The sequence below is a fragment of the Olea europaea genome, unplaced genomic scaffold (genome assembly GCF_002742605.1).
Source record: "Olea europaea var. sylvestris unplaced genomic scaffold, O_europaea_v1 scaffold2606, whole genome shotgun sequence".
NCBI classification, from domain to species: domain Eukaryota; kingdom Viridiplantae; phylum Streptophyta; class Magnoliopsida; order Lamiales; family Oleaceae; genus Olea; species Olea europaea.
The window spans coordinates 27,486-54,816 of NW_019244379.1; the positions used below are offsets into that span (position 1 = coordinate 27,486).

Genomic DNA, 27,331 nt, shown 5'->3' on the forward strand with positions numbered 1-27,331 from the left:
GCACTTCAGGGTACTACAGTTACTGAAGATGTAGCAGTTAGAACAAGTGGAAGTGATGGAGACCCATGTGAGTGCACTCGGCTATGGCATAGGAGGCTTGGGCATATGTCTAAAAAGGGGCTAGATCTGCTAGTCAAGAATGGTTTGCTAAAGAACTTGAAGAAGCCTTGCATGGATTTTTACGAGCATTGCGTGTACGGTAAAGCACACCGAGTTCAGTTCCAGCCAAGCAAACATAGAAGCAGAGGCATTCTAGACTATGTGCACACGGATGTATGGGGTTCGGCTTCTGTCACTTCCAAACGCGGTTCCAGGTATTTTGTTACATTGTTGATGATTATTCTAGATATACTTGGATTTATTTTTTGAAGCATAAGAATGAGGTATTTGACACTTTCAAGAAGTGGAAAGCAATGGTTGAAAACAGAACAGGAAAGAAATTGAAGACACTGCGATCTGATAACGGTACTGAGTATACAGATGGTGCTTTCAAGGAGTTCTGTGGTAAGGAAGACATTGTTAGACACTGGACAGTTAGAAATACACCGCAACAGAATGGGGTCACAGAAAGACTGAATCGCACATTTCGAGAGAAATCGATGTGTATGCGATCCTATGCTGGTTTGGGCAGACTCGATTGCAAATAATTGCTACATAGTGAACTGGTCTCCACATTCAAGGTTAGATGGAGATGCACCTTACAGGGTATTGACAGGAGAACATGCAGATTATGAGAAACTCAGAACATTCGGATGCACAGCCTACTATCATGTCAACGAGGGAAAGCTCGATGCGAGTGCCAAGAAGGCTATATTCTTGGGGTATGCGGCAGGTGTTAAAGGCTATCGCCTTTGGTGTGTAGAGGATTCTAAGTTCATAATCAGCAGAGATGTTACTTTTAATGAGAACTCCATGATAGCTTCGTTGAAAGCTACAGTGCCCGGTGGTGATGATGTTGAGACTACAATGTCTCAAGTTGTTGACATAGAACCTAGAGATCAACCTGATTCTAGGCATGTTCAAGAGGAGTATCAAACAGACACTCAGGATGAGAGTACAAGAGGCAGTTCAGCAAGAGAATGTACAGGCACAGCAACAATAGTAGCTTGCAGATAACTTGGCTTCCTCTAGGCCACGCCGTACTTACAAGCAAGTTCTAAGTTAGGGTCAGACGAGCCTTTGAGGCACTATGGACAGACAAATTTGGTTGAGTATACACTCTCGGTGGAGGATGATGAGCCTACCAATTTCAAGGAAGTTATTTTAAACAACAATAGTGAGAGTTGGTTGGCAGCAATGGAAGAAGAGATGGAATCACTTCACAAGAACCAAACATGGGAGGTTGTCCCATTGCCCATAGGTAAGAAAGCTATTGGTTGCAAGTGATTGTACAAAAAGAAAGAGGATCCTACCAAGCTCGGTGGTACAAGATTCAAAGTAAGGTTAGTGGTTAAGGGGTTTGCACAAAGAGAGGGAGTTGACTACAATGAGATCTTTTCTCCGGTGGTCAAGCACACTTTCATTCGGGTGCTATTGAGTATTGTTGCTCATCAAGATCTTGAGCTGGAATAACTCGATGTCAAAATCGCCTTCTTGTACGGGGACTTGGATGAGGAAATCTATATGCATCAACCTGAGGGCTACAAGGTTGAGAATAAGGAACGTCAGGTATGTCGCTTGAGAAAATCACTATATGGATTGAAGCAATCCCCTCAGCAGTGGTACAAGCGATTTGACTCCTTCATGCTAAAGCATGGTTTCTCCAGAAGTGAGTATAACTGTGGCGTTTATATTCGAAAACTTCGGGGAAGTAACTATATCTATCTTCTATTGTATGTGGATGACATGCTTATCGCTTCGAAAAGTAAGGTGGAGATAGATAGGTTGAAATCTCAACTTGGTAAAGAGTTTTAGATGAAGGATATGGGGGCTGCTAGGAAAATACTAGGTATGGAGATTAGAAGAGAGAGGCCGAACCAGCGAATGTTCTTGAGTCAGAAAGGCTACATTGAGCGGGTCATTGCTAGGTTCGGGTTGCAAGGTGCAAAGTCGATGGTAACTCTATTGGCTCCACATTTCAGGCTCTCTGGTAAACAGTCTCCTACTACAACGGAAGAAAAGGTATGCATGGATCGTGTACCTTATGCTAGTGCAGTTGACAGTTTGATGTATGCCATGGTGTGTACACGCCCAGATATATTACAAGCGGTTAGTGTGGTCAGTAGATTCATGGCGAATCCGGGGAAGGCACACTGGGAAGCTGTGAAGTGGATCCTAAGGTACTTAAAAGGTACCGTGGATACTGGTTTATGTTTTGGTGGAGATGCATGTCATAAACATGGGTTTGTGGACTCGGATTATGCAGGTGATCTAGATAGACGACGATCTACTACTGGATATGTTTTTTGCATACATGGTGCCCCAGTTAGTTGGCGATCGATGTTACAGGCTACAGTTGCTCTTTCTACTATAGAGGTCGAGTATATGGCCATGGCAGAGGGAGTGAAGGAAGCATTGTGGTTGTGGGGTCTTCTAGATGATTTGGCGATTGAGCAGGAATGTGTGGACTTGTGGTGTGATAGCCAGAGTGCGATTCACTTGGCTAAGAATCAGGTTCATCATGCTCGAACCAAGCATATCGATGTTAGGTATCATTTTGTGCGTGATGTCATAAAGGAAGGTGATATTTCACTCTCGAAGGTACACACAAATGAGAACCCAGCAGACATGTTAACCAAAGTGGTAACGGGTAGCAAGTTCCAGCATTGCTTGGACTTGCTTCACATTAGTCTGTGTTGATATGCCCGAGTGGGCATGGCCCTTCAGGGCGGGGTTGAAATGAAGTGGAGAGTATATGAAGGTGGAGGTGAACTACGGAGGCTTCATCCCGAGTTTTGGGTACGTAGGCAACCATGGTTTGAATGGTGCAGCCGAGTTTTGGTGCTTACTACTTCTTCTTGTGTTTGTCCAAAATTTGAGGTCTATCAAATGATGTACGAGGTGGAGAATTGTGATAAGAGAAGGAGTTGAAGAAGAAGAGTTGAAGAGGAAGTGAATGGCGCCTAGGCGCCACTCTTGGGGATATATATGGCCAGTTTTTTCCTCCTTCAAAAAGCACAAGACTTAGCCCAATTTTAGAGAGAAAATTGAGAGAAAACTTGGATAGAATTTTACAAGATTGAGGTTGTTCATCTTGGGTATAAATTTAAAGTTATTTTCTTTCTTGGAGATTAACTTGAGGCTTGTTCAAGTAATCCAAATACGTTCTTCTTCATTTATTCCATTGAAATCATTTCTTCCTCATTTTCTTGTTCTTGAAGTGGTTTGAAATTTTTCACATTGTCAAACTTTGTTTGATCTTGGGCTATCTCTGGGAGGTCTTTTCCCAACAAAGTTGGACTTCTCAAAATCGACCACTAATTATTGAATTTTGGCGGTTTCAGGTCAAAGGCGTTCTATATGAATTTTTCTTGTTTAATTTAAGTAGATTCGGTCCTGGGATGGCTGTTCATGGTTTTAACATTTCAGGAAATTAAAATTCTCAGGTTTTACTTTGTTTGGCATCATCATCGAGTAGTAGTGTTACCATTTTGTGTCTCGCTTCTGGCTTTAAACCCTGGTGGAATAGCTTCATCTTGTACATTGGTTGAAGTATGAGTCGAATCGTGTGGAGGAGGGTGGAAAGGAGGGGCACAGTGGAAGGGTTAGGCCAGGAGGTAGATAAGCTGAGTTCTGAGATGAAAGACATGCTTGATTGGACTAGATTGTCTGATGATACAGTTATTCAGCTTTTTTCATGTCTGAACTATCGTGATCATGCGAGCTTGTCATCAACCTGCCGGACATGGAGAGTTCTAGGTAAATCTCAATGCTTGTGGCAGGTATTGGATTTAAGGCCCCACAAGTGCGATGCTTTAGTAGCTGCTTCGCTCGCCTCTCAATGTGCGTATCTTCAAAAACTTCGATTCTTAGCCTTCAAGCTCGGAGTTTGCGTCAAATTAGTGTCGAGGTTGTTGGAAAATTTCGGATGCTTCGTTATCTGTGCTTGCTACTCGACATGAAGCACTAGAGTGCCTTCAGCTTAAGCCATATTTATGTGAAAGGATCAGCAGTGATGCACTAAAAGCAATTGCTAGTTGTTGTCCCCGAATGCAAAAACTCAGGCTCACGGGTATACGTGAAATTGATGTAGATGCTATCAATGCTTTGGCAAAGTATTGTCCAAACTTGATGGATATTGGATTCATTGACTGTCGAAAAGTCAATGAGATAGCTATGGGAAATGTTGTATCAGTTCGCTTCCTCTCTGTTGCAGGGACATGCAATATTAGGTGGGGTATGGTATTACAGCACTGGAAAAAGCTGCCTCACTTGACAGGCTTAGATATTTGTAGAACAGATATGTTGGGGGTTGAACCAATTAACACAACCACGCACCGGAATATAATATCACAATCCCCTATTATGCAAAATTAATAATGGCAGTAAAATAACATCGGCTCCAACTCACACACACTGGTAGAAATGTAAAGATAAGAACACCAATAATTGTTCACTAGGGAAACCCTTCAATGTGAAGGTAAAACCCCGGGACCTAATCCCGTAAAGCCTTCCACTATAAAATAATGGGATACACAATTAATCCTCTCCAAAACACAATCTAAAGACTACCAATACATCAAGAACACATGTAGTTCTTGGATGTCAACAAAAACATCATCCAAAATAAATACGCACAATAATAAGAAGAAAATCTCACTAGACTAGTGTGTAGAGCCCAGAGAAATGGAGAAGAATATCGACGATCAGCTCTAGTCAAAATGTAGGTATCTTTGCCAAGAATAACATACTGAAATTTCAGGTAAATCGGACTACAAACGAGCCCCCATCATTTGGCAAGAAGAACTGAAATGCCGTAAGTTTCTCTCTCGCGTAACTCTCTGCTTCAGTAAAGAAAATGGACTTGACCTTTTTGGAATGTAATTAATTCAGCCCCATTTTTCAACTTGTCTATATTTGTACATTTAACTTGGGTATTAAAATGGACCATTAAATGGGTAAAGGCCTTAGTGGGCTAATATTAGAGCAAGTCCCTCAAGTGGAGGGAAAGCCCAACAAATCTCCCCCTCCCGACTACGCGAAGGACTCCACCAAACCCGCTTTTGTTCTACATACTTGTAGTTTTTCCATAGGCAACGGCTTTGTCATCATATCTGAACTATTCTCGTCAGTATGAATTTTCTCAAGCTGTAACTTCCTCATCTCCAGTGTATCTAGAACCCAATAATACCTCACTTCAATATGTTTGGATCTTGAGTGGAAAGTTGGATTCTTACTGAGATGGATGGCACTCTGACTATCGCAATAGAGTATATACTTCTCTTGCTCTAAGTCCAGCTCTTGTAAGAACTTCTTCATCCATAGCAACTCCTTGCTAGCTTCAGTGATGGCTATGTACTCAACCTCTGTGGTAGACAGATCAACACATTTCTGTAGTCTTGACTGCCATGAGACTGCTCCCCCTGAGAAAGTGATCCAATACCCAGAGGTAGACTTTCTAGAGTCTACATCACCAGCCATATCTACATCTGTGAACCCAACAAGCTTGGGTTTGCTGGTGCCAAAAGATAAACATATCTTAGAACTCCTCCTAAGATATCTGATAATCCATTTCACTGCTGCCCAGTGTTCTTTTCCAGGATTAGAAAGAAATTTACTGACAACTCCAACAGAATGAGTAATGTCTTACCTTGTGCATACCATAACATACATCAAGCTACCCACAACTGATGCATAAGGCACATTCTTCATTTCTTCATTTTCATTCTCACTTGAAGGACTTTGTTTTGAACTCAATTTCAAATGACTTGCAAGTGGAGAGCTAACTGGTGTTGCCTTGTCCATATTGAACCTGTGTAATACCCCCTCGATATAACTTTCATGTGATAATCATAATCTCCCATTCTTCCTGTCACGAGAGATTTTCATACCGAGGATTTGATTTGCAGGTCCCAAATCCTTCATTTCAAAGGACTTGCTCAACTCCCTTTTCAACTTCTTAATTTTTTCAGTGTCACGACTTACAATCAACATGTCGTCCATATAGAGCAAAAGAATAATAAATCCCCCATCACAGAATTTCTTTATAAACACACAATGATTAGAAGTTGTTCTGGTGTACCCATGCTCGACCATGAACAAATCAAATTTCTTGTACCATTGTCTCGGTGCCTGCTCGAGGCCATACAAGCTTTTCTTCAATCTACATACAAGATTTTCTTTACCTTTAGCTGTAAATCCTTCTGGCTGCTCCATGTATATTTCCTCTTCAAGGTCACCATGGAGGAAAGCGGTCTTCACATCAAGTTGTTCAATCTCCAGACTCATACTGGTTGCCAATCCTAACACAACTCGGATTGAAGACATTCTAACCACAGGTGAGAAGATTTCTTCAAAATCAATACCTTTCTTCTGACCAAACCCCTTCACAACCAACTTTGCCTTGTACCTTGGCTGCAAGCTATGTGGTTCAACTTTTAGTCTAAGCACCCATTTGTTCTTAAGTGCTCTCTTGCCTTTAGGCAACTCTACTAAATCATAGGTGCTATTCTTATGCAAAGATTTCATCTCTTCTTGCATAGCTTTTAACCACTCATTTTTCTGATCATGTAACAGAACCTCCTGATAACTTTCTGGCTCTCCACCATCAGAAAGTAACACATATTCATTACTGGAGTATTTCTTAGAAGGCTGGCGCTCTCTAATAGATCTTTTCAACCCCTCTTCAGTTGACACCTTAAGAGAAATATTCTCTTGAATTTGATCTGGTTCTACATTACCCTGTGTAGAGGCTTCATCAAATCTATCTCCTATAGTGTCATTTTCTTCTTGCACATTTTCTCTGTGATCATCATTTACCACAGGGTCTGGTAGTGGTACATGTGGAACTGAACTGATTTATTCTTCATTGACTGTATTTGACTTCTTAGTCCTATCCAAATCTTCAATGGTTTCATTCTCAAAGAATACAACATCTCTGCTTCTGATAATCTTTTTGTTCACTGGATACAATTTGTACCCAAATTCTTCATGTGCATAACCCAAGAATATACACTGTTTTGCTTTGCTATCCAGTTTGGACCTTTCATCTTTAGGAATATGAACAGATACCCGACAGCCAAAAACTCTCAAGTGATCAAGAGATAGATCTTTCTCTATCCAAAAGCTTTGTGGAACATCACCATTCAAAGGAACTGATGGAGAAGGATTAATCAAGTCAACTGCTGTCCTCATTGCCTCAGCCCAGAAGTGCTTAGGCAATTTCGCATGAAAGAGCATACATCTGATCTTCTCACAAATAGTCATGTTCATTCTTTCTGCCACCCCATTTTGTTGTGGGGTCTTTGGAACAGTTTTCTCAAGCCTGATGCCATGTCTTCTGCAGTACTCTTCAAATGGCCCTCTGTATTCACCACCATTATCTGCTTTGACACATTTTAACCGTCTTCCAGTTTCCCTTTCAACTTTCAAATGAAAGTCTTTAAATACTTCCAGCACCTAATCTTTAGACTTCAAAGAATATGCAAACACTTTTCTAGAGTGATCATCAATAAATGTAACATAATACAATGCAACACCTAGAGATTTACTTTGCATCATGCAAACATCAGTATGCACTAAATCAAGAATGTGAGTCTTACTAGATCAAGTGAATCTATGAAATGCAACTCTAGTTTGCTTACCAACTAAGCAATGAGTATAAGGGATTAGTGATGTACCTTTCATGTTGTGTAGGAGTTTCTTTCTAGTAAGAATTTGAAGTCCCTTTTCACTCATGTGACCAAGCCGCTTATGCCATAGCTCAGTAGAGACTTCATTTTCAGCAATATTCACATTTTCGTGAATTAGTTTTGCTTCTGTTTTGTAGAGACCATTAGTCTTCTTCCCTCTTGCTAAAACAAAAGAACCCTTTGTAAGTTTCCAAGAACCATCTCCAAGGTGATTATGATAGCCTTCTTTATCAAACTTTCCAACAGAAATCAAGTTGCAGCGCATATCAGGAACATGTTTGACACCCCTAATAAATAACTTGCTACCAATGCTAGTTTCCAATTGTACATCCTCCATACCAACAATTCTTGCTTTAGCTTCATTTCCCATCCTGATCCAACCAAAATCACCACTGGTATAGGATGAAAAGAAATTCCTACGTGGAGTAATATGAACAGAAGCTCCTGTATCAACTATCCACGTAGAATCCTGGCATGAAAGGCTAGCAAATGCTTCATCACAAGCAACAAACACCTCTGCATCAGATACAACTACTGCAGTCTCTTTTTGTTCTTCACCTTTCAATTTTAACTATTCTCTTTTCCATTTTCTACACTCCTTTTTAAGATCCCCCAGATTGCCACAATGATAACATTTTATCCCTTTTCTTAACTTTGATCTTCTTCTAGACTTGTCACTACTGTCATCACCATAAGGTTTTCTGCTTTAGTTTCTCCCCCTTCTTTCCGTAACAAGTGCTTCAGAGTTAGAAGACGCACCTTGCTCATTTCTTCTGGCTTCTTCATTAAACATACTGTCTTTCACCATGTTGACAGTGATCACACCATTCGGAGCTGAATTACTCAAAGAAACAACTAAAGTTTCCCAACTATTTGGTAATGAACTCAACAAAAGTAAAGCCCGCACCTCACCATCTAGTGTAAGCTTCATGGTAGTCAATTCATTCAACAACTCTTGAAAGCTACTTAAGTGCTATACAACACTATTACCATCCCTGTACTTTAATTTCACAAGCCTTCTGATCACATAGGCCTTGTTCTGTGCTGTCTTTCTTTCATAAAGACCTTCCAATTTCTGCCAAAGACTGTATGCATCTACTTCTTTAGCTATATGATGGAAGACACTCTGATCAACCCACTGCCTAATTTGTTCAACAGCCTTTTTATTCAATTTCTTCCAATCCTCATCAGTTTTAGAATTGGGTTGCTTGCCATTCAATTCAATGGGATCGAACAAATCTTTGCAATACAAAATATCCTTCATCCTAGTCTTCCAAATAGAATAATTTGAAGATGTGAGTTTAACCATGCCACTAGCCGAATCCTCCGTTTTAATTCTCACAATAATCACAGATACTCAACCAAAGCTCTGATACCACTTTGTTGGGGGTTGAACCAATTAACACAACCACGCAGCAGAATATAATATCACAATCCTCTATTATGCAGAATTAATAATGGTAGTAAAATAACACCGGCTCCAACTCACACACACTGGCAGAAATGTAAAGATAAGAACACCAATAATTGTTCACTAGGGGAACCCTTCAACGTGAAGGTAAAACCTCGGGACCTAGTTCAGTAAATCCTTCCACTATAAAATAATGGGATATACAATTAACTCTCTCCAGAACACAATCTAGAGGCTACCAATACATCAAGAACACATGTAGTTCTTGAATATCAACAACAACATCATCCAAAATAAATACACACAATAATAAGGAGAAAATCTCACTAGACTAATGTGTAGAACCCAGAGAAATGGAGAAGAGTATCGACGATCAGCTCTAGTCAAAATGTAGGTATCTTTGCCAAGAATAACATATTGAAATTTCAGGTAAATCGCACTACAAACAAGACCCCATCATTTGGCAAAAAGAACGGAAATGCCGTAAAGAAAATGGACTTGCCCTTTTTGGAATGTAATTAATTCAGCCCCATTTTTCAGCTTGTCTATATTTGTACATTTAATTTGGATATTAAAATGGACCATTAAATGGGTCAAGGCCTTGGTGGGCTAATATTAGAGCAAGTCCCTCAAGTGGAGGGAAAGCCCAACAAGATATTACCCCTAATGCTGTTATAGGACTGTCAAAATCATGGCACGGTTTGAAGGTCCTGTGCGCCTTAAATTGCCGAGCACTTGAGGAATATGCCACCTTTGTTTCAGGTAACAATTATAAAGGTAAAGTTCTGTTTGCCGTCTCTACGGACAATTTTAAAGGAGTCGCATCACTATTTGCTGATACTTCAAAGAATGAGAGGAATGTTTTCTTGGATTGGAGAAATATGAATATTAAGGATAGGAAATTAGATGGGGTGATGAAGTGGCTGGAATGGACCCTCTGCTATGCACTTCTACGAATATCAGAGATCAACCCTCCAGGTTTGGATAATTTTTGGCTCAACCAAGGCACCTCGCTGTTGCTTAGTTTCTTGCAGAGTGCAGAGGAGGAAGTTCAAGAAAGAGCGGCCACAGCTCTTGATACTTTTGTTGTCATTGATGATGAAAATGGCATTATAGACCCTCGAAGGGCTGAAGCATTTACTCAAGTTGGAGGTATACGTCTTCTTCTAAACCTTGCTAGGTCATGGGCCTCATGGCAGGAAGGGCCACAAGCAGAAGCTGCGAAGGTAAGAGTAGAATAAATGGTTCTAGACCCATAATTTTCAGTCTCATGATTTAGTTTAATTTTCTTGAGCAGTTAGTTTCTTTTGTTTTATTTTAGTCTGATGGAGGTCAGACGATCAAATTTATCCTACGATCTTGTTAATATTTTGCTTAGCATTCTTTCCTGTAGAAGTTGAAAGATAGTAATCATTAGTTGTGTTTTTAAGATTATTCATCATTTATAATGCCTAAAAACCGATTCATGTTAAATGCATGTTTGGCACTGCTTAAATTATAATTTGAACTGGCGAACTACTTTTATGACACGTTTTATGGGGCCCACAGGCCACAACTCACTGCCCACTTTTTTATCTATGTATAAGCACTTCAAATTACCCCAAGACATGCTATAAATTTTCTTAAAATGTGCAGGCTTTAGTAAACTTATCAGAGCATGCCTATGTTGCAAAAGCTGTAGCAGAGGAAGGAGGGATCAAGATGAAAACTCTGGCTAGTTTTATGAACAGGCTGGTTGCTGAAGAGGCTGCTGGAGGACTTTGGAACCTTTCCGTTAGTGAAGAGCACAAGGTTGTTTCTCTTCTGTTTATATTAGATCTTTTTCATTTTATTTATGCTGTTTCTTTAAAATAATGATAAATCAAATTCTGCTTCCAGATTGTCATTTCTGAAGCTGGTGCTGTAAAAGCTCTAGTCAATCTTATCTTTAAGTGGTCTGGCACTGCTGGCGGTGAAGGACTTTTGGTATGTGTCACACGTATTGAAGTTTTTGAGTAGTTTTATGTGATTATAACGCCCAGTAATTGAATCCTTTCTAACTGAGTTGCTTTACAGTGCTCAAGCACTAATGCCTGGTTCTTTTCTTGATTTCAGGAACGTGCTGCAGGTGCGTTAGCAAACTTGGCAGCGGATTATAAGTGCAGCATGGAAGTTGCTTCAGCGGGCGGAGTACCTGCTTTAGTAACTTTGGCCAGGAGTTGCAAGGTTAAAGGAGCTCAAGAGCAGGTTGAGATTTCTCATAATAATAATAATTTAAAAGAACCAGACTATTCACGTGTGTGTCTACCATCACTATGTTAGAGGACTATCATTCATTATACAACTAGTAGTTAGGAAATCAAGAAATAGTAATGTTTCCATGCAAGAATTCAGAAACAATTATGATTTACTAGGATCAGATGATCTTGGGCTGCCTAACTCTACCCCTTTTAAGTTAACTTGTCATGACATATTTGCTTTCTATTAGAGCTTCTTTGTACTTTTTTTCTTTATGTGAGGGCTACACCAACTTTTGCTTATGCCTTGTTGCATTGGTCCCCTCCTCCATATATGTAAAATGTAATTTGTTTTTTCATATGAAGAGCTTACGTATGTTGAAGGTTGATAGTTTCACCATATTTTGAAAAATGAAGTTTGTCAAGCCTTCCAATATTTTGATTCTGAAAAGAAAAATTATTTATTTCCAAATCCTTTCCAATATATGGTACTGGAGTCTTAAGTGAAATTGCTGAATAGCTTATTACCTCATTTCAGCTATAATATCTAGAAAGTCTCCGTTGCACTCTGTCTTTTCCTTTGAGAAGCCTTTTTTCTTTTGTTTTGACCATGTAATGATCTTTCTTTGCAAGTGATGTCATATATCATTATACAATATTCCCTAGCCTTATTCTTTTATTAGTTTGGAGGAGTACTGTAGCAGGTTTTAGTAACTCTTAGATGTTACTCCATGGCCAGTTGGATTTTTAGTTTACTTTTTTATGCACAAAAGATATCTCCATATTGAACAATTACATTTCAAATTTCTCACCAATATTCATTGTTATTTTCCTGGTGGCTCGTGCCTTAGAAATTTTGCTGCTCATGGAGATAGCAATAGTAACAATGCTGCTCTTGGACAAGAAGCGGGAGCCCTTGAGGTGCTGTTGCAACTTACTCGTTCTTCTCATGATGGTGTCAGGTGGTGCATTTTTAAAATCGAAATTTCAATCAACAGTTCCCATTTTTCTATGGTTTTTGCATGGGTAGCTTCGTTGCTGCTTTTCTTCATTTGGAGGATACTTGTTGCGCATAAGAATGGAAAACACAAACGCTATTTTTCGCTGGTATGCAGGCAAGAAGCTGCTGGTGCTTTATGGAATTTATCCTTTATGACAGAAATCGAGAAGCAATTGCAGCTGCAGGTGGCGTTGAGGCATTGGTATGCATTCTTCTACTTCATATTTCTACGTCTTTTTCACAGCATCCCTGGTCAAAAGTACTTTGCCAGAACTATGAAATGTCTTGAAACAACTATTCTTAAATTATTTTTAAGTGTGGGGACGAGTTGACAATTTTGGAAGCCTTAAATTTACCCAAAAATACAAATCCATAAAGTGCCATTAAAGAGTTGAAGTATAATGTGTCTGTAAGGTTAAATTTGAGGGCAGCCACTTTGTGCAACAATGCCAAAGCTAAGATCAACATTTATTCCTAAACCACCCTCACATGGTGGATACCTAATCGTACTATGGGCCTTCTTCTGCTTTTTATGAGGTGGATATTCTTTCATGCATGCTGTATGTTTGCCCCCACATGATCAAGAAAAAAAAATAGAAAATAAAATGGAGGAATTATGAGAAGAAATGTGGTCCTCCTTATATATGTGATGTTCTGAAGCACGTTCTTGTTGAAGTAATTCAACCTGTGAAAAGTTGAACTATGAATTCATTGTTTATGTGGTGGTTACCATAATATACCAACATTATGGCGATAACAGCTGATTAAGACTCCGAATAAGGAATATATTTTTCTGAAAACCTTGATTATTACTGCTTACTAGGTTACTTTGAACCACAGTGAATGGTAATATTTTGACATACATGTAAAAATAAATTCTTGGAATCTTGTTTGTATTTTGGCTTCTGACAGGTAGCTATTCTTCTAGCTTAGTCTGTGAAATATTTCATTATGTTCTCTATGACTATGTAGTAATCAGCTTGAACTCTGGACCTGTGGGAACTAGCAAGTCTGCAATAGTTGAAGAAACCTAGCCCATAAATAATATGCACGCACGAGCTTGTCTCTATCCTTTTATGAGGAACTTTTGAATAGTTAATTTGCCTTTACCATAATTATTATTATAGAATTTATTGTATTTGTCAATCTTTGTCATTCATGTGTGCATGTGCCTGTCTATCAGGCTCTATATATTGGGCTCCTGAGATGCTAATAAACATTAAATTCTTAAGTTTGTTGACATCATATATGAAATTTATCCTGGAATTGAATTCTTCTGTAAGTAGCTTCAAGTTGTCAGGTTTTCCTTTTCAAGTTTTTTTATGGTTCAACTTTATTGTTTCCATTTGAAGTTTTCTGCTAGTGATGGTTTATTTGGAGACTGACAAAAATGGAAACAAGAAATAGAATTACTCACTTACATATGCGTAATATCGGCCTGTTGCTGCTGTATTATGTGTGCCCTTTTGAAAAGATTAACCGATTCATTGTTTGCTTGCGCATATATACATGCATGTACTAGACAGGGGGCTTAATGAGCAAATTTGCTTATGTTACCTTTCATGCAGATGAATGCACTGGATATGTGGGGTTTTAACTTTGCAAATTGTGTTTTTTGGTCCATAATTCTGATGCCACAATCATATGGCATGCTTGTGATTGAATCCTTATATTAACAAATACAAGTCAATTAGAATTACGTCACTGCAAATTGGTGCCCTGCATTAATATATGTGCACTCATGGTGGTTGGCTGGATCATAAAATAACTTCACGTCTGTTTGGAAAATCGAAAATTGAACTAGTCGAGCTCTGAATCAATTTTGTATAGGATGATTTTGCTTTTGGTGGATTTTTCACTAATTTCATGACATCTCTTGTTTGGTAAACTCAAATAAAAAATATCATAATTTATAGTACCATTCATTACTGTTTTCAATTATAGTAACAGTTAGAGATAGGGCTGCACATGGTCTGATTCGGTCCGGTCCGATCCAGTTCGGTTCTAACAAGAATCGAACCGGACCTGAAATTTTTGGATATTTAGTAAGTGGAACCGTCAGATCCAAATTTATTTATGGAACTATTCGGGTTCGATTCCATTCGATTCCCAGGTTCCGCATTATAATTAAATTTTTAATATTTACAAAATTACATTAATTCAAGTAATGATATGTTCAATTTAGCTGTTATAAAATAACGTAATTCAATCTTATGTGTCTTTTGTGTATCTTTTTGCTTAGTTCTTTATAAATTTCATTGTTAAAATTACAGGAAGAGGATGATAGCGAGTTTAAAATAATTAAGAGAGACGTTATCAAGCTTCAATTCGATTTCTCTATAATGGTAGAAATTGTACTACAGTAGAATAACAGATTTGAATAAAACTTAAGTTAATTTAATTAAGTTGGCTTTGAACTGAAAATTAGAAATGAAAAAAGTCATATTTTTTGGTTTGAGCTAAATTAACTAGTTAGCAAATTTATTTAGAAAAATAAAAGAATTTGGCTTTTTTTTTTTTAAATAAATTAATTAAAAAAAGTAGGAAGATTTAGTACCCATTCGGTTCTTGAGTTATTAATTTAGAATCGAAATGAACCCGTAGGTTCTCAATTTAGATTCCCGTTTGGGTATTTAACTTAAGAAGAACCGTTCGGTTCGATTCAGTTCTGTTCGGGTTCGATTCGGTTTGGGAGTTTTGTCTAGCCATAGTAAGAGAGCTATATATTTACTCATTGCACATTATATCATGAAAGAAGTTATAGGACCCACATAATTTTCCATTGGTCCCTATGCAAACCACGTGTTAACTTGTTTTAAACATGAGTTGTTTTTCATCATTATGGATCAATCTAAACCACAGTTCAGTTTTGGTCATTTTTCCTAGGTGCATATCCCCTAACAGATGCATACATGAAAGGAGTAAATGGACCTAAATTGTTCCCCAAACCAGTTTTAGCATTACAATGATTTATTAAAAAGAATTAAAATTGGACATTTCAGTATCACGCTTCTTACCCTATATTCTATGGATTATTTCTGGCATATCTACGTAAAAGCAAACCTCTTTATTGCAATCAAATTAAGGGGAAAATACATTTTTTTTTCCAGTATTACTAAGACTAATTTATTTCATGGATGATGTATTCCCAGTGATATTCTCTTGTTTTTCCCCTGTTGCCTGCACAATAGGGCGACTCTTCCCTCCCAAGTATTAATATTCTGCAAAGAGGCCTTCATTTAGTTCATATATTTTTAATGCTGTGAAGAACCTTTTTCTCGTCTCAATGAGATTCTAATATTTGAGTTATTAGGGAACTTATCGAACATAGCATTATGAATTTTGTCTGAGCATTCTTGATTGTATAACTATTTCTTAACTTTTTGGGAAAATGCCTATAGTTACTCTCTTTCCGCAAGTGCAATAGTGTTACAACTCATCAAGTCATCTATATTCAAATATTTCCCATACATTAAAATTGAATTGCTATTCGTTTGTTGCGTTTTTTTTTTATGCCGCTGAAGGTTATCCTTAAAGAATAATTAAATTTTTAATGTTCTTAAAAATTATATTTTTAGCTCACGCTATATCTTATGAAGTGGTTTAGGTTGCTCTTGCACGTTCCTGTTCAAATGCCTCTTTTGACCTTCAGGAGAGGGCTGCTGGTGCTCTGTGGGGTTTGTCTGCGTCAGAAGCAAATAGGTATGAAAATTGTTACTATTTTTGCAAAGGGCTGCTGCTAATTGGGGTATGCCAAGTCTATATAACAGTTTCATTGTCTAGTGGTTCCTTACATGTTTTAAGTGATTTTATCATTTTATGTAGTAATTTATACATACTGTGTAAATAAATTTAGGAACAACAAATTGTATGGCATAGCAGTTGAAGGATGAGGAATTCTTCAGGGACATGAATATCGTTATATGACTATATATGATGAGATAGCATTTCTCTATTATACAACACTATATGAAGATAAAAAATTTGTTAACGAAAGAAGAAAGAATCAGATGACATTCATACTTCAGGCTTGATGTTAGAACCATGAGTTTTGATTTTTCAAAGAGCTGGTCAATACTTATTATTTTCATAGTCAATCACAATGCCATGATATTGACGAACATTGGTTCACGGTCATTACATAGTTTTGAATTTTCTCATTGCCTAGAATTTTATCCATCATGTATATGTTGTTTTTGTAATAGCATTGCCATTGGAAAAGGAGGCGCCGTGGCACCACTAATATCGCTGGCACAATCAGATGCTGAGGTAATTTCTTATTTTTGAAACATCACTGGTGCCCCCTGAATCATTCTGTATGCAATTCAAGTGTGGTATTTGTTCTCTCTATATTATGACCCATGCTCTATTGTTTGGTTTTGCCTTACCATGATAAAGTGTTAGGTTGTTGGTGGTCTTAAGTTGCATTTAATGATTAATTTTCACTAATTGCTTAATGGTCAACTTTTATCGTGGATTCTAAATTGGAGCTTGTAAAAAACGAATTGTGATATGCCACACAAGGCCACTCTCTCCTTTTGTAATCATCCTACAAAAAAATTCATACATCACACCAAACTTTTTTGAACTCCTAGAATTATCTTCTTGAGCCGAAAGCCATGAATGAGTTAAGTAATTGATCGCAAATGGATTCAATGATTCTTATTTGACCCGATATTCACACAAAATATATACACTAGGGGTGATGTTGAGATAATGGTCACATGAGAGACTTGGCTTATATTCTTAAGTCTTGCATTCTGAAATGGTTTGAGTTTCCCAGAGGACTTCATAGTGTCAACAGAAAGCAACATATCAGGGCATAAATTCTATGATTGACTCATCAATAGAAAGCAATATATCGGGGCATAAATTCTGTAATTGATACATTAAATTCTGTGATTGACTCATCAATAGAAATCAACATATCAGGGGCATAAATTTTGTAATTGACTCATTAATCTAAGTTGTAAATAAGAGAAGAAATTTAGCTTACTATATGTAAGTTACCAGATATAGCTCCCTAAAATCACTCTATGTAATTAGCATGTGTAGTTTAAGTTTCCTTGTATACTGGTTAATTTTGCCTATATAAATGAAAGACCTTCTCAGAAGAGAAAACAATTTGAACCATTTTGATATGGTATCAGAGCTATAGTCTAAGAAATATATTTTTTTCAGTCATAGCCTCAAGAATTATGGAGAAGTTAGATAATGTTTGTGTCAGATTCACTGGCAAAAAATATGCTGCCTGGGAGTTTCAACTAGAAACATTTCTCAAAGGAAAACAGCTCTGGGATCATATAGATGGGAGCAACGATGGAGGTTCTACTGCTGCTGACAAGGCAGCTTGGGCTGCCAAAGATAACCAGATCATGTCGTGGATTCTTAGTTCTATGGAACCACATCTGATTCTTGCTTTGCGTCCCCATAGGTCTGCAAAGTCTATGTGGGATTATCTCAAGCAAGTCTATAACCAAAACAACAATGATAGGCGTTTCCAGCTTGAGTTGGCTATTGCTAACTATACCCAAGGAGACCTATCTATTCAAGATTATTACTCTGGTTTCCTGACTTTGTGGAATGATTATTCAGACCTTGTTACGGCCAAGGTCTCTGCAGAAGGGTTGGAGGCAGGAATGGAGGCAGTACAACACATATACAAAACCAGCCAAAGAGACCAATTTCTGATGAAATTAAGGTCTGATTTTGAATCTATTCGTGCCTCTCTAGTAAATAGAGATCCTGTTCCAACTTTGGAGGTATGTTTTGGAGAATTCTTGTGTGAGGAACAACGTCTCAATACTCAAAATATTATGGAGCAGGCACGTGTTTCTTCTAATCTTGTCTCAGCTGCTTATGTTGCTCATAGTAAGGGAAAGGGACGTGATATGAGCACCACACAGTGCTATAGTTGTAAGAAGTATGGCCATATTGCTCCTCACTGCCCTCAGAAAGTGTGTAACTACTGCAAGCAATCAGGGCATATTATTAAAGAGTATCCTGTTCGTCCTTCACGTTCCAATAAGGCTTATCATGTTGCTGTTACTTCTACTGGTTCACAACCAGCCTTTACTACTGTGGATGCTGCAACGTCTGCTGTTAGTTTACAGCGTCCAGAACCTGTTATAACTCGAGAGGCGGTGCATGAAATGATTGTGAGTGCTTCTTCAGCATTTGGTCTTCAAGGTAATGGTTCTTCCTCTACTTCTTGGATCTTAGACTCAGGTGCCTCAAATCATATGACTAATACTCTTCATAGATTAAGTAATATCAGAAAGTATGTTGGCTCATCACATATTCAAACAGCCAATGGTAGTGCTCTGCCCATTGAGGCAGTTGGTGATGTATCATCTAACTTTAATGATGTTCTGATGTCGCCAAATCTCTCTGTGAATTTGATATCTATCAGCCAACTTGTGGACCAAAACTATAATGTACATTTTACTAATGATGGTTGTATTGTACAGGATTAAATGTCAGGGCAGGTGATAGCGAATGGGCCTAAGCACGGACGTCTCTTTTCTCTACAATTACTTATTCCACATAGCTTATCTTCCTCAGTCCTATCTTTACTTTGTAATAAGTCTAAAGTGTCAAATGAAGTCTGGCATAAGCGTCTTGGCCATCCTAATTCTAGGATTCCATCTTGTTTATTGAAATCTGATCCGTTATCTAATAAGGAGCATTCTTCTTCCACTATTTTTCTTGTGTGTACAACTTGTAAACTGGGCAAAAGTAAGATTTTACCTTTTCCTTTTGAAGAAGTAGAGCAACTTACGCATTTGAAATAATTCATAATGATGTTTGGGGTATTAGTCCTATCATTTCTCATGGTCAATACAAATATTTTGTGACGTTTATCGATGACTACAGCAGATATACGTGGGTTTACTTTTTGCGGCACAAATCAGAAGTTTGTTCTATGTTCAAACTATTCTTAGCTCTTGTTAACACCCAATTTTCAGCCACTATTAAAACTCTTCGATCTGACACGGGTGGGGAATATATGTGTCATGAGTTCCAATCTTTCTTGCAATCTAAAGGTATTATCTCTCAACGCTTTTGTCCATACACTCCACAACAAAATGGACTTGCCGAAAGAAAAAATCGCAATCTTTTAGATGTTGTAAGGACCTTGCTCTTTGAGTCTTCTGTTCCTCCAAAGTTTTGGGTAGAAGCACTTGCTACAGCAACTTTTCTTATCAATAGACTCCCTTCCCAAGTTCTAAATTTTCAGCCTCCATATTTCAAACTTCATCATCGCAATCCTACCTACTCAAATCTACACACTTTTGGGTGTGTATATTTTATGCATCTTCCTCCACTAGACAGGAACAAGCTTTCTGCTCAGTTCGTACGTTGTGCGTTCTTAGGATATAGTGTCACACAAAAAGGGTATTTATGCTATGATCCAAACTCTAATCGGGTTCGTGTTTCACGAAATGTGCTCTTTTGTGAAAATCAATGGTTCTTTCCTATGTCTTCATCACAGAATCCTTCTCTTTCTCTCTTACCTTCTTTTGATGACACCTCTAGTACTCCTAATAATCAAGTTCGAAAGGTATAAGCCAGGTATGGTCTATGAGCGAAGACTTCAAGTGCTGCCCCCTTCTGCTCCTACCTTACCATCTGCTCCTTTGCGCTTCTCCTCTAGAGTGTTTGATCCTCCTGACCGTTATGGATTTGAGTCACTTATGGTATGTACCTGCAATTGTGCACTCTCGGCCACTATATCCTCTATTGTTATTCCTACCAGTTACTCACAGGCAGTTAAAGAAAAATGTTGGCAGCAGGCCATGAATGAGGAACTAAGTGCTCTTGAAGCTAATAAGACTTGGGAATTGGTAGATTGTCCAGCAGGCGTGACTCCTCTTGGTTGTAAGTGGGTCTATTCTATTAAGGTTAAATCTGATGGTAGTTTGGACAGATATAAGGCCCGCTTAGTAGGTCTTGGAAATAATCAAGAATATGGTGTGAATTACGATGAGACTTTTGCTCCGGTGGCTAAAACGACCACCATCCACACTATATTGGCTATTGCTGTTTCTCAAAATTGGGGTTTACATCAAATGGATGTGAAGAATGCATTTCTTCATGGAGATCTCAAGGAAGATGTTTATATGCGTCCTCCAGCCGGTTTACTTTCCGCTCCTACTTCTGTTGTGTGCAAGTTACGTCGATCTTTGTACGGTCTTAAGCAGGCCCCCTATGCTTGGTATGAGAAATTTGTCACTACTCTACTCAAATTTACTTTTCTCAAAAGCAAGTATGATGCATCTTTATTTCTTCGCAAAACTAAGTCTGGTATTGTGGTTATCTTAGTGTATGTGGACGATATAATTATCACGGGTACAGATTCAGTTCTGATTTCCCAATTAAAACAGCATTTAAAGGACTCATTTTACATGAAGGATCTTGGCTCTCTCACATATTTTCTTGGTCTAGAAATTATTGCTGATTCACGTGGTACTTTTCTGTCACAACATAAGTATGCCAAAGACTTGGTGGCTGCTGCTAGTCTCCAGGACTCTACACCTCTTGAAACTCCCATGGAAATTAATCTCAAGCTACGCAAAGATGAGGGTGACCTGTTATTAGACCCCACAACTTATCGCACTCTTGTTGGCAGCTTGGTATATCTGACAATCACTAGGCCCGATATCTCTTATGCAGTCCAGCAGGTTAGTCAGTACATGGCTTCTCCTCGACATCTCCATATGGCCGCAGTTCGAAGAATCATCAATATGTTTAAGGTACATCCTTGCGGGGACTCTTTTACCCTGTAGGTACCTCACTTGATCTTGCCGGATATAGTGATGCTGACTATGCCGGATGTAGTGATACTCGACGTTCTACCACTGGCTGGTGTATGTTTCTTGGCCCTTCTCTTATTTCCTGGAAAAGCAAGAAACAAGACCGTGTCTCCAAGTCCTCTACTGAGTCCGAATATCGGGCTATGTCACAAGCTTGTGCTAAGATACATTGGCTCCGTGGTCTACTAGATGAGCTTGGATTTCCTCCATGTGGTCCTACTCTTCTTAATGTGGATAATACTAGTGCCATCCACATTTCAGCCAATCCTATCTTTCATGAACGCACTAAACATATCGAGGTGGATTGCCACTTCATCCGGGAGGCGTTTGAGGCTCAGATAATTGCTCTCCCCCATGTGTTAAGCAATCTTCAAGTGTCAGAAATTTTCACTAAGTCTCTTACGTGGCAACGACATAATTTTCTTACAAACAAATTGATGCTGATTGATAAACCTGCATCAATTTGAGGGGGGATGTCAACAGAAAGCAGCATATCAGGGCATAAATTCTATAATTGACACATTAAATTTTGTGATTGACTCATCAATAGAAAGCAACATATCAGGGGCATAAATTCTGTAATTGACTCATTAATCTAAGGTGTAAATAGGAGAAGAGATTTAGCTTACCATATGTAAGTTACCAGATATAGCTCCCTAAAATCACTCTATGTAATTAGCATGTATAGTTTAAGTTTCCTTGTATACTGGTTAATTTTGCCTATATAAATGAAAGACCTTCTCAGAAGAGAAGACAATTCGAACCATTTTGATACATAGTACTGTGGGAGTCGAAAAAATTGGTGATTCAGCCGATATTTAGTGCCTGACAATCATTATGGTAGAAAAAAAAGTTTTAAATATCGATTTTTAGGATAATGTGTAGTTAAAAGTAGAGAAAAGTTTTTGGTATATGTGTAAAATATTTTATTGTGTGAATGTGTAGCAAACCAAAAAATAAATTAATGGATGTCAAACAGGTACTTAAGGAGAAGTGAAGTTTAAAAGGTGATTACATTACACCTTTCTACCAAGCCTTTTTACTCAAACCAATCTTGGCTGAACACATTTTTACTTAGATCTCGTACATGAGAAGTGAAGTTTCTCAAAAGGTTACATTGATTAAGATTCAGAAATTTGTAAATAGCTACCGGAAAGTCAGGACTGAAAAATCTTTAGAATTCCGCTAAGAGGTTCATTCCTGTTGAAGCCTTCGATGCCAATTGATTTGTGGTGTAATTGTAATTGTTCAATAGTATAAAGCATTGATTGTTCAGCAGACGTACACATACCGATATTTACATGAGAATCTGATACAATGATTGGCGTTCTACTTGTTCTTGTTTCTCTTGTTTACACTGTTTTTTATTGCTGTGAGATTTGGATTGATCTTGATGTATTCATCGACTTTTAGGATGTCCATGAGACAGCTGCTGGGGCTCTTTGGAATCTTGCTTTCAATCCTGGTAATGCTTTCCGTATTGTAGAGGAAGGTGGGGTTTCTGCCCTGGTTCGTCTTTGTTCTTCTGTATCAAAAATGGCCCGCTTCATGTCAGCACTGGCTCTGGCATACATATTTGATGGAAGGTACTTAATCTTCTGATACCAGATACAAGAATAAAATAGTCATTTATCCTCTTCGAATCTTCTCCTGTTCCCTTTTTCCTTGAAATGGACAATATAGGCTACTAGAAAAATGTGCGGCATGTAATGTAATAGTTTATCAAAATTGCACCTCGGATATTGAAGGGTGGCTGGCCTCAGTGAGATTTATACATATCTTGAAACCTGTCTTCTTTTTTTCTTCCTTAATAAATGTCTACACTGAAAATTTAAATCAGTATCTCTTTAACATTTCCTTTCATTGTTCTTTTCATGATGACATTGTTAGTAAATTATGCCAAGGCTCTGTGAAAAGGAAAAACAATATATGAAAACTTTTTTATTTTCTGCTTCATTAAAGGTAAATAGGTAACGAATTATAGGTGTCAACGGTTGCAAAATGGAGGTTCTTCAAATAACCTTAACGCGACGGTTAACGGGCACCTGCAAATAAGTTTCCGCAGGTTGTTTTAGAATTTGAGCAGAAAATAAGCCTTGTCACCAATTTAGTCTTGTATGTCCATAGTTCACATTTTAACAAGAGTGAGGTCATTTACCTGATTACCCTTGGTGTAAATCATATAAATGCTCGTAAGAATGTTTGGGCATGTATCAAGATGATGGAAAGACCCCCGTTCGTTGCCTTGAAAAGTAAGTTTTATTCTTAATGATCGCTCTTCAGTCCAAATAGTTTAAATTTACTGGCCCATGTAAGTCGATAAGAGGTCACAATGATGAGGTTTGACCACAGAAGCACAGCTTCGTCTGTTGGAAAAAGCAAATACTTAATAAAATCAGTATACCAGAGAGTAAAAAGGTGATTCAGCTGAGATTTATTTTCTGAAAAAATATTTCTGTAATTATGTAAATATCGTCTGATATTTAAAGATATGATGTATGAGAGCAAACCGCCTTGAGGTTTTGCGAGATCTTTCTGTGATTTTCTAAATGCTCATATCTGAAGAATACATTACACTGGAAACGTGAAAATCCTGTGTGGACCCTTTCCCATACTTTTACTACGACTCCATAGGCAGTTCTTTTTAAACTTCACCTTCCTGTATAACTATGAATATTATGGAGGCGCAGAACCAGTTCTCACCATCAGTCTGAACTTGTAAATCAACGAGTCTGATAGATATTATTTTCTCTGGGTGGGTTTATGTTCATTGAAGATTTTGACTTGCAAAACAACGTTTAATTCCAATATCTGTTGCACTGCTGTTATTGGGTCTAACACTGTTATGTGGCTGATTCTATTCAATGATTTGGAAATATGTATCATGTGATTTTTAATTATTTTGGAACGTATAATGTGGTGTTAAATTCACTATTCACGACAAATGTTGTGTAGAAAACACAAAATTGAGAGAATGCATGGACAGGATGAAAGAATGGTAAAAGAGAAGTTACTTATCTAAGAGAATTGTTGGCAACAAATGATGAAGATTTGCATTTTCTATTTTTTGGAGAATGCATAGACAGCTGCTGCTGCTGCTGCTGCTGCTGCTGCTTCTGTCTCTATCTCTATTTTTTGGGACTGCCGTGTTTTGGCAACAAATGACGAAGATTTGCATTTTCTGCAGAGTGGATCAAGTTGCTACAGAAAGCAATTGGAAGAGTGTAAGCTTAGTTGCGTCTAGAAGATTGGCCTTAATACACATTGAAGCTTTTATCCTGTCCTTTTCCAATCCTCAAGCATTCTCTGCTGCTGCTGCATCATCAGCCACTGCAGCATTGACACAAGTAACAAATTCTGTTCACATTCAAGATGCTGGTCACCTGAGATGCAGGTTCTCTCCCTCTCTCTCTCTCTCTAAGTTACAACTGTATTTGCTTGTATTAACCTGCCTGAGATGCAGGTTCTCTCTCTCTCTCTCTCTCTCTCTCTCTCTCTCTCTCTAAGTTACAACTATATTTGCTTTTATTAACCTGTTTTAGCGAATGTGTTAAAAATATATATATATATATGTTAAGATAGATGTCTTGCACTATGACCTAACTCGTAGCATTTGGTTACTTAGAGCTTCAGAAGTTGGCTATTTTATAGATTATAGTTTATTTGGATGTGTTTTTATTTTTATTTTTTAAATTTATGTGCAAATTTATGTGCCATGATACTAAATCCAATCTTATTAAGAAATTCAACTCTTCTCATTAAACAAATACATGTTTTGCATGCAGTTCTCTATACAGAAGCTCCTGTTAGTGTTGTTGAAGGTTTAAATATCTCGTCTTCTTGGTATGATTGGTCGATAAAAAACTTATAGAAATGACTAATATAGAAATTACATGTTTTTTTTCCATTTCTCAACTCCCAACCAGTATCATCTAGCCCTTCTTTACCCAAAGATCCATAGCCGCATTCCCCACCTCAACTGCCACCACTTGATCCTCTCTCCAGCTTTCAGCCTCTGCTGCTGCTGCTTTTTACCAAATACTTCACTGTGTAAAAGTACTTATAATTTCTTATGTATTGGGTTGTCTATGTGGAGAACATTGAATACATGAAAACGATCTTTTGGTACTAATTATTCTTCCAAATTGGCAAGCGATTGATGATTTGGGGATCAGAAAGTATGGGTTGGGGATTAAAAGGTGATGCTACCAAAAATCGTACCTGTTGATTTTCCGAACTTGATGATTTTGATTGAGCACGATCGTAGTCTTGCAGTACCTGAAACAAAGTGAACGATGTGTGTTCTCGTTACCTCTCCGATGCTTAAGTCAGAAAGGGAAGAAAGGGAATTATATGCGTGAAACTATAAATTGGAGAATAATAAAAAACGTACTTGAATAATGGCTCAAGTTTTTGTATTTATAGTAGTAAGTGACATTCTCCTAGTGGGACTCAACTAGCTGGACATCCATATCTGTTGGAGTCCTGTACGATTAAGGAGTTGGACAAATACCAAAATTATGCTTAAGATGTATCGAAATAGTAGTTCATCGTTAAGAGTTCCAAGTAGATAGGAATCCTATTGGATCAACACAACCCAAGAAGCTCGAGGAGATAAATTCCCGAGGACATCATATCCCGAGGACATTAGGCGTACAACACCATCGTCCCACGATTGCCCATCCTCGAGCATGTGTCATCGAGGACAATGCTCGAGGACATCAAGCTGCAATATAATGAGGGAGTCATTTCCAGTCATCGAGGATAATGCTCGGGTATAGATGAATAATAGTGTGTATCACAGGCCCCCGTGCATCCGTCCTTGGGATCGAGCTCAAAACAAAATCTCAGGGTGCGAGATGCAAACAGCTCGAGGATATATGAGACTATCGTCGAGGTCAATAACACGAAGAGGAGACGTTGAGTTGAAATGCGCGAGAATGGGGTATTTTAGTTAAAAAAAGGGGGTATTTGGATGGGTGACACGTGGCTAGGGTCAATGGCTGGGATTGATGTAACCCTTGATCTTCCCCTCAGGTTCTATAAATACCCCTTGATCCTACTCATTTTTTACTTTTTACTCTCTGTGAAACCTTCAGAGCGAGATCGGGGTCGAGCTAAAAACTTTGCTTTTTGTTGTTTGGGCGTCGGGTAACTGAGGTAGGGTTCTGGAATTTTAAGTTATTTCTTTAGTTTTTAATTAAAAGGAGATGTCGAGTACTGAGAGTCTCCGAGGACTGAGAGCTCGGGGGATACTAGGGATGATAGGACGCATATAATACCTATGGCAGTCCCTTTAGATGCTCATCCTAGGGCGGTAGAGGCTCTCAAGCTTACGTATCCCGATGTTCAGTGTAGGTTTAAAGAACATTTAGCACTGCAGGCGGCGAGGGAGTTTGGGGTCATGCCCTACAATGACTGTAGGTCCCCCGACCCCGAGGATAGGATGAATAAGGCTCGGAATGGGGAGTTTGTGATTTTTAGGGATTCTTTGAAGGCCGGGTTCAGGTGGCCCATGCACCCTTTTTTGTAGGCTTCCTAGTCGAGCATTCTATGTGCGCATGACAGTTAGTGCCCAATGGGTAGAGAATGCTCGTTTATTTCTTCATCGCCTGTAAGTATCTAGGCATCACTCCTTACCTCGACCTATGTAGGATGGTCTTCGAGCTAAAACAGCTCCCTAGGTTTACATGCTTTGCTTACCTTTCGTCTCGAGGTGCATTTAGGATCCCGAGGATGCCTAGTTCATTAAAGGGGTGGAAGGATAAGTGGTTCTATGTTATAGCTCGAGATCCCGATCTCCCTTTTTGGCCTTTGTGGGATATCCCGAACACAACAAAATTTTGTGAGGGACAGGCCCACTTCAAGACCCTAGAGAGGGATCGACAGATGTTAGAAGATCTCGAGCCCTTGGTGTATGATTTAGATGATATTCTCGGGGATGACATCCTCGACCTTGCTTGTGTGAAAGGCCTCGAGGGTAGGATGTTTATTCTTCAGTCCATTTGTTTCTTATTGCTTGATCATGTGTTCGTGCTTAATACTTGGATTTTGTGCAGATATGTCTTTTGATCCGTCAGCTCTTCGTCGAGCTATGA

General features: G+C 38.4%; 1 pseudogene; it reads left to right on the forward strand.

Moving 5' to 3' along the window:
- The first annotated feature begins 3,653 nt into the window (after positions 1 to 3,653).
- Positions 3,654 to 27,331, forward strand: part of LOC111383028 — a 33,561-nt pseudogene continuing 9,883 nt past the window's right edge.